We start from the raw sequence: 10,992 nt of genomic DNA on the forward strand, positions 1-10,992 counted from the left end.
AGTTTCATAGAATATAGGCCTACATTGAACACCACACATTGGCTGCTACTGTAGGCTGAAGGATAGAACAGCTGTTTCTATGTTAAAATATTATATGATGCATTTTATTTAATGGGACGCGGCTCTGGTAGGTCTACATTATGATCAAATAGCCACAGTAGCCTACTTAACCACGGTCTAAAACTGTAACTTAAAGTGGGTACAGCCTAAGTATTCACAGTAAACGCACGCTGGAAGTTGCACAGAATTTTCACAACATTCAAGGTTGTGCTCAGCAGACCTGAAATTTGCTCAGTGCCGAAAAAAGAGGAGGATGGAAACTAGCTGTCCTCCAGCTACACCATGGTGCTACCCCAGAGAATTATGTTGAAGCTTCTGTAGACCTTCATTGCAAAACAGTGTGTTTTCATAAATTTTTTATTTGGTGACGTGAATATATTTAGTTTTATCTAAAAATAATAACTTAATGTTTCACTATTTTTATGAAATTCACTGAGGATGGTACTCCCCTAACTCCTATGAGGAGCCTCCACTGATCTACACATCCTACCCCACAACTTCCAACTGAAGGGGGGAAAATCAATAAAAAAATCACACTGAAATAGCTTGGTTGGATAAGTGTCCACCCCTTTGTAATAGCAATCCTAAATTAGCTCAGGTGTAACCAGTCACCTTCAAAATCACACACCAAGTTAATTGGCCTCCACCTGTGTTAAATTGTAGTGATTTCACATGATTTCAGGATCATTTCAGCAGTTCCTGTGTAGTGAATTGCAAAGCAAACACTCAACATGAGAACCAAGGTGTCACGTCTACTCCCGCTCCTCCCCTCCGGCGTTCAACGTCGCCGGTTTACTAACCACCCATTCTGGCAACGGTCAGTGAACAGGGATACCTACTTCGTCAACACCATGACAAGCTGGCGCAACTGGGGACGGCTATGGAAGAGGTCCTTCGCAGTGTTCAACGTCTTTAACATACCCGAGAGGTGTTGACTTCAACTAGCGGAGGACACTTTACCACCAGTCAACCCAGCAAGCATCACACCAGCCCATTCAGCAACCCGCCCAGGTCAGTGAATCCTGTTTGCCCCTCCCGGATAAATATGGCAGCACCCCATCTAAATGCCGTGGCTTCCTACTACAGTGCTCTACTTTACGCACTAGATGGGAGCCCCAACCACAGAGGTCCAAGGTTGCCACGGTTATTTCTCTGTTAACTGGGAGGGTGTTGGAATGGGGCACAGCCATCTGGGAGAGAGGAAAGGAGGAGCTGGATTCGTATGAGGGGTTCATGGCTCTGTTCAGAGGTATCTTCGACCATCCACCGGAGGGCAGAGAGGGGGGTGAGCACCTACTCCAACTATGGCAGGAGGACCAGACGGCTGCTGAGTATGCCCTCACCTTCCGGAAAGTAGCAGCATCCAGTGGATGGAATGAACTGGCACTTCGTATGCTATTCAGAAGAGGACTGTGTGAGGAGGCTGTTTCATCAGGAACTTTAGCTCCATCGCCACTCCTCTCACCTCTATCCTCAAGGGTAGTCCCCATAGGTTGGTGTGGAGTCCAGCAGCTGACGAGGCCTTCCGCCTACTGAAGGGACTTTTCACCTCCGCCCTATTGCTAAAACATCCAGATCCCACGATACCCTTTGTGGTGGAGGTGGATGCTTCAGAGGTGGGCGTGGGGGCAGTTCTGTCTCAATGACAAGGTAATCCACAACATTTTTATCCGTGTGCGCATTACTCTAAGAAACTGTCCCCTGCAGAGAGGAATTACGACGCCTGTGATCGAGAGCTCCTGGCTGTGAAGTTGGCATTAGAGGAGTGGAGACTGGCTGGAGGGCGCCAAGGACCCATTCGTTATCCTCATTGACCATCAGAACCTGGAGTACATAAGAACAGCGAGGAAGCTGAATCCACTTCAAGCAAGGTGGGCCCTTTTATTTACGAGATTTGACTTCACGCTGACCTATCGCCCAGGTTCAAAGAACACCAAAGCCGATGCCCTGTCCCGTCTACATGATTCGGGAGAGGGTCCTGTCCTGAATGCCCCCTTCCTCTCGAGTCACAGCCCCTTCCTCTCGAGTTGTAGCCCCTGTGGTCTGGGATGTAGATGTGGACATTTGCCAGGCTCTGGAGAGGGAGCCTGCACCAACTACCTGTCCTCCTGAGCGCATCTACGTTCCCACGGGGATAAGGGATCGGCTGCTGACCTGGGCGCACTCAGCTGTTGTCGTTGGACATCCATGTATTTCTCGTACTACTCAATCTATCTCCGAGAAGTATTGGTGGCCTACCTTGGCGCAGGACATTATTCAATATGTCAACTCTTGTAACGTATGTGCTCAAACCGAATCCCCCCTGGCACGCTTCAGCAGGGAAACTCCTTCCCGTGCCTCAGCATTCCTGGTCTCATCTATCCATTGACTTTGTCACTGATCTCCCCTCCTCTGACGGTTTCACCACCATTTTAGTGGGTGTTAATAGATTTTCCAAATCCTGTTGTTTCATCCCTCTCTCTGGTCTCCCTACTTCTCTCCAGGTCACGGAGGCACTATTCCAGCAGGTCTTCCGGAATTATGGCCTTCCGGAGGACATCCAATTCACATCACGGGTATGGAGAGCCTTTATGGAGAAGCTCGGGGTCATGATCAGCCTCACTTCCGGGTATAGGTCTCAGTCTAACGGGCAGGTGGAGAGGATGAACCAGGAGCTGGGGAGGTTCCTGAGGAGTCACCGCCAGGACCGGCAGGGAGAGTGGGCCCGATTCCTTCCATGGGTGGAGTACGCCCATAATTCTTTATGTCACTCTTCCACTGGGCTGACTCCCTTCCAGTGTGTTCTGGGTTTTCAGCCAGCCCTGGCTCCATGGATCCCGGGACCCCGGCACTGTCAAGCCAATTCCCGCTCTTCCCCTCTGGCGTTGAACCTTGCCGGTCCTGGCAACTATTATTACGCGCACCTGCGCATCATGAGGCACACCTGGACTCCATTACCTCACTCATTACCTCCCCTTTATCTGGCACTCCCTTTAGGTTCATTCCCCAGACAGTATTGTTTCTGTGTTTCATGTCAAGACGCTACTCCTATGTTGTATCGTTCTCTGTTTTATTAAACTTACCATCTGCACCTGCTTCTCGACTCCCATTGTCAAAGTTACACAAGGAGCTTTCAAAAGAACTCTGTGACAAAGTTGTGGAAAGACACAGATCAGGGGATGGGTATTAAAAGATTTTCAAAGGTCTTGAATATCCCTTGGAGCAGGGTCAAAACGATTATTAAGAAGTCAATGGTGTATGGCAAGACCCTGCATAGATCAGGTCGTCCCTCAATATTGTAAGACCGAGAAAGTAGGAGACTGATCAGAGGCTACCAAGAGTCCAATGGCAATTTTGAAAGAGCTACAGGCTTTTATCGCCAAGACTGGTCAAAGTGTGCATGTGACAACAATATCCCAAGCACTCCACAACAGTGGAGGCTGGTGGGAGGAGATATAGGAGGACAGGCTCATTGTAATGGCTGGAAAGGAATAAATGTAACGGTATCAAACATGTGGTACCATCAAACATATGGAAACCATGTTTGTCTCAGTTTCCATTTATTCCATTCCAGCCATTACAATAAGCATGTCCTCCTATAGCTCCTCCGACCAGCCTCCTCTGCTCCATAAATCTGGCATGTATGATAGGGTGGCAAGAAAGAAGCCATTACTCATGATATCCCAATTAAAACTGAACTTTTTGACCTAAATGCAAACCGTAATTTTGGCCCAAATCCAACATGGCACATCACCCAAACAATACCGTCCCTACTGTGAAGCATGGTGGTGGCAGCATCCTGTTATGGGGATGTTTCTCATCATCAGGGACTGTGGCACTCATCAGGGGCCTCATTTATAAACGTTGTGTAAGCACAAAATATGCCCCAAAACATGCGTGCGCCAGTTCATGCAAAAGTTGCCATTAATAAAAACTGAACTTGACGTAGGCTACACACAGTTTCTAGTGTAGTATAGCATTGCAGGAAGGCAAAAGTAGCCTTTTAACATACAGTATAATTTACCAGGTGAACAGACAGTTGATATTTTGCATGGAAGTGCACAGGCTACCACTGTAAGTAGGCCTAATGTATAGAAGAAAAAAAATTGCAGACAATGTTTCAGAATTCGAGGGTATTGTAGCATATTTAGGTTCGGGAAAAAGTTAATGCAAAACATTATTGAATTCATACCATAGGTTTACAGATCCACAACAATTTGCAATATTTTTGTCTTTCAGATACAGCAAATGTCACTGCAATAGAAAATATTATTTCAGCACCTCTGTCACCTGTGCTCCCTCTTCGGCCTCTAGGTCACCAGGCTGCTCGTTATGACGCACACCTGTCACCATCGTTATGCGCACCTGTGCGTCATCAGACTCACCTGGACTCCATCGCCTCCATTACCTTCCATATATGTCCCTCCCTTTGGTTCCTTCCCCAGGTGTTATTTTTTCAGTTTCATGTCTGTGTGCTGTTCGAGTTTCTTGTTTTGTATTATGTTTATTTATTAAAACACTCACTCCCTGAACTTGCTTCCCGACTCTCAGCGCACATCATTACAACCTCGAAAGACATTTGATCAAGTTCGCAATTGCTATATACTTTAGATCCTGTGTTGGCCTAATTACAATACTTCCAAAGTATACAGCAAATAAGGGTGTTATTTTCACCATAAAAGGTGAATGGTGGTCATTATTCAGGCGGAGTCATAATGTTCATTCAAGCACGCAGTTTTACGACAGGTCTGAAACATGCATATGTATGATATGCGGCAAGTTTATAAATCAATGTATTTGTGCGTGCAGTCTTCAAAGAAATTGATATTTAATTACTTTAAAATGGACACAACATTTATAAATAAGACGCCAGGATATAAGGAAACTAAATGGAGCAATGTACAGAAAAGTCTTTGAGGAAAACCTGCTGCCCTCTGCAAGAAAGCTGATACTGATACACCTAAGGCCTCGCACTGTCCTCACCCAGGATGACCCGACGAGGGTAGTGTATGAGCCCATCGAATCAATTGATCACGGACACCAAGCGGAACGTACTTACGGCCTGTAGGACAGTTAGAAGGCGCAGGCTGTGGTGGCTAATTTCTGTATTTCCAAATGAGGAGAGTTACAAACACACACAGTCCGAGTTAAACTACATCTTTAATACTTAATTAAGATACTTTTGCAAAAGCACTTGACCCCCAATAATGCACTCTCTCGAATGAACCATTGAATGAGGGTAATTACACAATGGCTACAGAGATCTTTTATAGCAATGATACACCCCCTTCAACGTACATTGACAAACCACAGATACTTAGTAACAGTTCACAAAGGTTACGTTTTGTATGACAGATATCCATAAAACACATCAGACAGTAACTGCTATGTCAACAGGATTCATTGTATAGCCCAGTATCTGGTCTCCTTAGAACCGTCCCTCCCTGGTATGGTATAGAACGAAAACACCATTTCATCCAATGGCATATATCAATTGTCAACTCTAGATACTCCCATCTCAAGCAAACCCCTTCTTGACCCCACTCCTGGACAGGCTCACTGGGGTGAGTGAGCCTCTAGGCCATATACTACCACAGGATAAGTGCGAGATCTAAGAGACCATGGTCCCAGACACTGCCATAAACCTCCCCACAATAAAGAAAAGGAGGGAGTGACTTGTTCACAGACATTGTGGAGACAAGTCATTGGTTCCCCATCAATCAGCAATCCCTTCACATGGTTTAAGAACACATTCCTATGACGACAAGTCTGACCTCTCCCTTCTCTGGGCCCCAAGTGTCTGAGCCCCAGCTAAGGGAGACGTGTAACTGAAAAGACACCAGAGTCCAAAGGACACTTTCTAATGACAAGTACCTCAAATAAGCATATTATACTAATAAAACATCTTAATTATCTATGTTACCCAACTAATTCTGATTTGGCCACGACAAGGCTCTACCTGTAGCGCCCGCTCAATGTTCGCGTCCACCTCCCATACCACCGGTGCTACCAGCTTAGAGGCTGGAAGGATGGGAGTAGGATCGATGGGCCGATCCTCAGTGTCATAGAGACGGGACAGCGTGTCGGTCTTGGTGTTCATGGAACCTGGTCTATACGAAATAGTGAACTGAAATCGGGTGAAGAACATGGCCCACCGTGCCTGACGCGGGTTCAGTCTCCTGGCTGCCCGTTTATACTCCAGGTTCCGGTGGTCAGTCCAGATGAGAAAAGGGTGTCTAGCCCCCTCAAGCCAGTGTCTCCACACAGTCAGAGCCTTGACCACAGCCAACAGCTCCCGGTCCCCCACATCATAGTTGCGCTCCGCCGGACTGAGCTTCCTAGAAAAGAAAGCACAGGGGCGGAGTTTCGGTGGTGTACCCGAGCGCTGTGATAGCACGGCACCCACCCTAGCCTCGGACGCGTCCACCTTCACTATGAATGGTAAGGAGGGGTCCGGGTGCGCCAACACAGGCGCATCAGTGAACAGTGCTTTCAACTGGTTGAAAGCTCTGTCCGCCTCTGTCGACCACCGTAAACGCACCGGCCCCCCTTTCAGCAGTGAGTTAATGGGAGCCGCTACTTGGCCAAAACCCCGGATAAACCTCCGGTAGTAATTGGCAAATCCCCAAAACCGCTGCACTTCCTTCACCGTGGTTGGAGTCGGCCAATTACGCACGGCCTTAACGCGGTCACACTCCATCACCACCCCCGAGGTGGAAATGCGATAACCCAGGAAGGAGACGGCTCGTTTGGAGAACTCACAATTCTCAGCCTTGACGTATAGGTCATGCTCCAGCAGTCTCCCAAGCACCCTGCGCACCAGGGACACATGCTCGGCGCGGGTGGCGGAGTAAATCAGGATATCGTTGATATACACTATCACGCCCAGCCCATGCAGGTCCCTGAGAATCTCATCCACAAAGGTTTGAAAGACGGCTGGAGCATTCTTCAACCCATACGGCATGACGAGGTACTCATAGTGGCCCGATGTGGTACTAAACGCGGTTTTCCACTCGTCTCCCTCCCGAATACGCACCAGATTATACGCGCTCCTGAGATCCAGTTTCGTGAAAAAACGCGCTCCGTGAAATGATTCCACCACCGTAGGGATGAGAGGTAGTGGGTAACTGAACCCCACTGTAATGGAATTGAGACCTCTATAATCAATACACGGACGCAGACCTCCCCCCTTTTTTTCACGAAAAAGAAACTCGAGAAGACGGGTGAAATGGAGGGCCGAATGTACCCGTCTCAGAGATTCCATGACATATGTCTCCATAGCCAACATCTCCTCCTGGGACAATGGGTACACGTGACTCTTGGGAAGTGCAGCGTTTACTTGGAGGTTTATCGCACAATCCCCCTGTCGACGAGGTGGTAATTTAGTCGCCTTCTTCTTACAGAAGGCGAGAGCCAAATCAGCATACTCAGGGGGAATGCGCACAGTGGAAACCTGGTCTGGACTCTCCACCGACGTGGCACCGATGGAAACTCCCAGACACCTACCTGAACACTCCTCTGACCACCCCTGGAGAACCCCCTGTTTCCACAAAATCTTGGGATTGTGACTGGCCAGCCAAGGCACCCCCAGCACCACTGGAAACGCAGGTGAATTGATAAGGAAGAAACTAATTCGCTCCATATCCAGTGGCACCGTGGTCTCCCTGACCAGCCCTGACCCTAACGGCCGGCTATCTAAGGAGTGCACGGGGAAGGGGGAATCTAACGGCACCAGTGGAACTCCCAGCTTGAGGGCAAGTCCGCGATCCATAAAGTTCCCAGATGCGCCTGAATCTACTAGTGCCTTATGCTGGGAACAGGGAGAATAATCAAGAAAAAAAATATGAAAACAAACATGTACCAACAGAGGGTTCTGGGTGAGTTTGATGCTGACTCACCTGGGGTGAACGAGAAGTGTTCTGCCTGCCCTCTCGACTCCCAGAGGGACCCCCCCAGCACCGGTCGGCCGTGAGTCCTCGGCAACCACAATTGGTGCAGGAGGAGCGCCCTCCTTGGGGTTCCCTTTGACGCGGCCCCTCCTAGCTCCATGGGAATAGGCGCGGGAGGGGCAATCCCCCCCCTTCCCCTTGGCCTTCTGGAGGGTGGTCGAATACAGCCCGGAAACGGCGGGTGAACTCAGGGTAGTTCTCCCTCGCTGAGTCTGGGCCATTCCATACAGTGTTGGCCCATTCCAATGCTCGGCCCGTCAGGCAGGAGACGAGGAGGCTCACACTCTCCTCCCCCGAGGGAGTCGGCCTCACGGTAGCCAGGTATAAATCAATCTGTAACAGAAACCCCTGGCACCCTGCCGCTGCTCCATCGTTCTCCCTCGGGGGCGCAAGACGAAGTGTGCCAGATCCAGACCGTGAAGGGAGCGGAGTAGGTGGACTCATCGGGTGAGCCGGAGGTGAAGAAAGGAGACCACTCCTCTCCCATCGATCCATCCTCTCCATCATCTGGTCCATAGCTGACCCAATCTGATGGAGTACGGTGGTGTGATGGAGGACCCGTTCCTCCATCGATGGTAGAGGGGTAGCGGCTGCTCCTGCTGACTCCATGCTTAAAAGGTGCAGGCTTCTGTAACGCTTGGACGTCGTGGGTGTGTAATCAGGCGCAGGAAGCAGAAGCGTTTAGAACAGTGCTTTTATTTATGCACCACCAAGAGAGTATTCGCCCAAACCAACAGGGCGTATCAAAATACAAAGTCCCAAGAAACACGATCCACTACACAACACACAGTGTAAATGAAAGAAACAAGCCCACACACAGAACAGGTGGGGAGATGGGCTTAAATACTCATCTAATAACTTAACTGAAAACAGGTGCAACAAATAAAGGCATAACCAACAGAAAAGGAAAAAGGGATTGGTGGCAGCTAGTAGGCTGGTGACGACGACCGCCGAGCGCCACCCGAACAGGGAGAGGAGTGTGGTGGCTAATTTCTGCATTACCAAATGAGGAGAGTTACAAACACACCATTCCGAGTTAAACTACATCTTTAATACTTAATTAAGATACTTTTGCAAAAGCACTTGACCTTCAATAATGCACTCTCTTGAATGAACCATTGAATAAGGTGATTACACAATGGCTGCAGAGATATTTTATAGCAAAGATACACCCCCTTCAACATACATTGACGAACCACAAATCTTAGTAACAGTTCAGAAAGGTTAAGTTTTGTATGACAGATATCCATAAAACACAGCAGACAGTAACTGCTATGTCAACAGGGTTCATTATATAGACCGGTGTCTGGTCTCCCTAGAACCGTCCCTCCCTGGTACGGTATAGAACAAAACCATTAGCTCATGTCCTCTGGAATGCTTTTTAGGCGTGCAATAATAGGCCTTTGATTGTGCAATAATAGGCCTACTACACCGAGCTGGCCAGTAAAAGAGGAAATGGTCATTTGAATATATGACTCACCCTAACATAGCTGTCTGGTATGATAAAGACTTCAATAACAAAAGATGCAACGAATCCAAGAGATTATTTCATGATTTGGATGATCAATTGTGCAAACGCAATTGCAAAAACACGTACACTACCGTTCAAAAGTTTGGGGTCACTTAGAAATGTCCTTGTTTTCCATGAAAACATACATGAAATGAGTTGCAAAATGAATAGGAAATATAGTCAAGAGATTGAAATAATAATTGTGTCCTTCAAACTTTGCTTTTGTCAAAGAATCCTCCATTTGGAGCAATTACAGCCTTGCAGACCTTTGGCATTCTAGTTGTCAATTTGTTGAGGTAATCTGAAGAGATTTCACCCCATGCGTCCTGAAGCACCTCCCACAAGTTGGATTGGCTTGATGGGTACCATACAGTCAAGCTACACCCACAACAGCTCAATAGAGTTGAGATCCGGTGACTGTGCTGGCCACTCCCTTAAGACACAATACCAGCTGACTGCTTCTTCCCTAAATAGTTCTTGCATAGTTTGGAGCTGGCTTTGGGTCATTGTCCTGTTGTAGGAGGAAATTGGCTCCAATTACGCGCCGTCCACTGGGTATAAACGGTGTCACGTCCTGACCAGCAGATGGAGCTGTTGTAGTAGTTTTGGGGTCAGGACGTGGCAGTCTTGTGTGTGTGAATGTTCTGTGTTGGTCTTGTGACTCCTGATCGGGAACAGCTGGGGATCGTTGTTCCTGATTGGGAGTCATATATGTAGGAGTATGTTTGTCACTTGGTTTTGTGGGTAGTTGTTCTTGCACTGCGTTTTTGTATGCCTGTTCCTGTCGTGTGTATTGTTTTTCCAGTGGATGCTTTACTCCTTTTTTGAATTAAAACATGAGCATCCATATTCCCGCTGCAGTTTGGTCTATTCAACACGGCACCTTTTGTGACAAAGGGATAGCCTTCCTTCTTCAAGATCCCTTTTACCCTGTACAAATCTCCCACTTTACCACCACCAAAGCACCCCCAGACCATCACACTGTCTCCACCCTGCGTGACAAATGGCGTAAAGCACTCCTCCAGCATCTTTTCATTTTTTCTGCGTCTCACTAATGTTCTTCTTTGTGATCTGAACACCTCAAACTTCCAATCTTCCTCTGTCCAGTGTCTGTGTCCTTTTGCCCATGTTAATCTTTTTTTTTTATTTGCCAGTCTGAGCTATGGCTTTTTCTTTGCAACTCTGCCTAGAAGGCCAGCATCCCAGAGTCGCCTCTTCACTTTTGACGTTGACTGGTGTTTTGCGGGTACTATTTAATGATACTGCCAGTTGATGAATTGTGAGGCGTCTGTTTCTCAAACTAGACACTCTAATGTACTTGTCCTCTTGCTCAGTTGTGCACCGGGGCCTCCCACTCCTCTTCCTATTCTGGTTAGAGCCATTTTGTGCTGTTCTGTGAAGGGAGTAGTACACAGCGTTGTACGAGATTTTCAGTTTCTTGGCAATTTCTCGCATGGAATAGCCTTCATTTCTCAGAACAAGAATAGTCTGATG

This window comes from Salmo salar, chromosome ssa12 (assembly GCF_905237065.1).
Source record: "Salmo salar chromosome ssa12, Ssal_v3.1, whole genome shotgun sequence".
NCBI lineage: Eukaryota > Metazoa > Chordata > Actinopteri > Salmoniformes > Salmonidae > Salmo > Salmo salar.